The sequence below is a fragment of the Suricata suricatta genome, chromosome 6, assembly GCF_006229205.1.
Source record: "Suricata suricatta isolate VVHF042 chromosome 6, meerkat_22Aug2017_6uvM2_HiC, whole genome shotgun sequence".
Classification (NCBI taxonomy): domain Eukaryota; kingdom Metazoa; phylum Chordata; class Mammalia; order Carnivora; family Herpestidae; genus Suricata; species Suricata suricatta.
In genome coordinates, this window is record NC_043705.1 from 72065106 (window position 1) to 72066648 (window position 1543).

The window sequence follows — 1543 nt, forward strand, 5'->3', positions numbered from 1 at the left end:
AAAAATCCAATCAAGTTTCATGTATTACATTTAGTTGTGATATATGTTCAGTCTTCTGTAATTTGGAACCAATTTTTGTCTCTTATGATAGAAACATGTTGAAGAGTGTAGGCCAGTTGTCTCACAGTTTGGATTGTACTGGCTGTTTCCCCATGATTAGATTCTAGAAGTGTTGTCGACAATACTATACAGGTGGCGTGTATATTTCCCATCTCATCATTTCTGGAGACACCTAACACTAAAAATCACTTTGCTAAAGTAGTTTATGAAAGCTCTCTTTCACCAAGGCACTGTTTCTCCTTTTATAAATTAACCAACCTATGAGCTAATTCTTAGGTATCATATAAATAATAAGAATATTGTTGTCCAGCAAACTTTCACCAAATGACTGTAGGTTTCATCAAAGATGGAGGATAATGATAAGGATGGACACACACACACACACACACACACACACACACATTTTTAAATGCCAAACTCATTTTTCTACTTACATAGGTGGGGGGGCAGGAAGGGGGTGAATAATGAAGACTTAAAAGAAGAGAATACACTCCCTTACCTGCTTGTGCTTGCAATTTCTCTAGAATCACCTTCCATCCATTTCTCACTAGGCACCAACTCTGTAACTAAACAAAGGGGCAATTTTATTAACATAAATTTGTTTAGTAATTTCAAATGTATAGCATTTGCTTATCATTAATTCAGTTTGTGAAATCAATGAGCCTGTTTTAATGAACATAATAACTAGATATTGGGGTCTGGAAGGTATTTGCAATCGTATGAGTTTCAACACCCAACTTACATTTGAATTTTGTTTTATTGTTCAGTAGGAAAAAAATATACCAATTTTATAAAACATAGCACCTTAGTGTGAAGTCTCAAGATTCTTTTTAAATCTTTATTTTTGAGAGAGAGACAGAGACACAGACAGAGACAGAGTGTGAGCAGGGGAGGGGCAGAGAGAGAGGGAGACACAGGATTAGAAGTAGGCTCCGGGCTCTGAGCTGTCAGCAGAGCTGACGTAGGGCTCGGACTCACAAACCACAAGATCATGAGCTGAGCTGATGTCAGATGCTTAACCGACTGAGCCACCCAGGAACCCCTCAAAATGTTTTTAGTAACCTTCTCTGGAAGCCTGAGAGGGATGTAAATGGCATTTTTAAGTTTTGAGTTGCATGGAATAACAATATTTAAAAATAACTTGTATTCTTTATCCATAAAAAGAAGTCTAATTAGAAGTCATTTAAACATAACATGATGGTTAGAGTTAATCATAATTTAACATTATCAATATGTTATGGATTTGCTTGTTGTTGGAAAAGTGACATAAACAGATGTACCTAAGTCTTAACTGGCATGTAGTTTAACTTAAACCACATTTGTTGTCATAAAAATATAGTTTTTGTTCAAATAAACTCATGCAGGCCTGATTTTGAATAAGATTAGGATAGAAATAAAATATTCTTGTTCAGAACCATATTCAAATGTGCATGAAGAGAATGCAAATGAGCTTCACATAAAAGTACTGGACTTCTTAATAGCA

The 1543-nt window shown here is 35.3% G+C and overlaps 1 long non-coding RNA gene across 2 annotated transcripts in view; it reads right to left on the reverse strand.

Moving 5' to 3' along the window:
* Positions 1-1543, reverse strand: part of LOC115293215 — a 32960-nt gene that overhangs the window by 1423 nt on the left and 29994 nt on the right. The window lies entirely within an intron of this gene.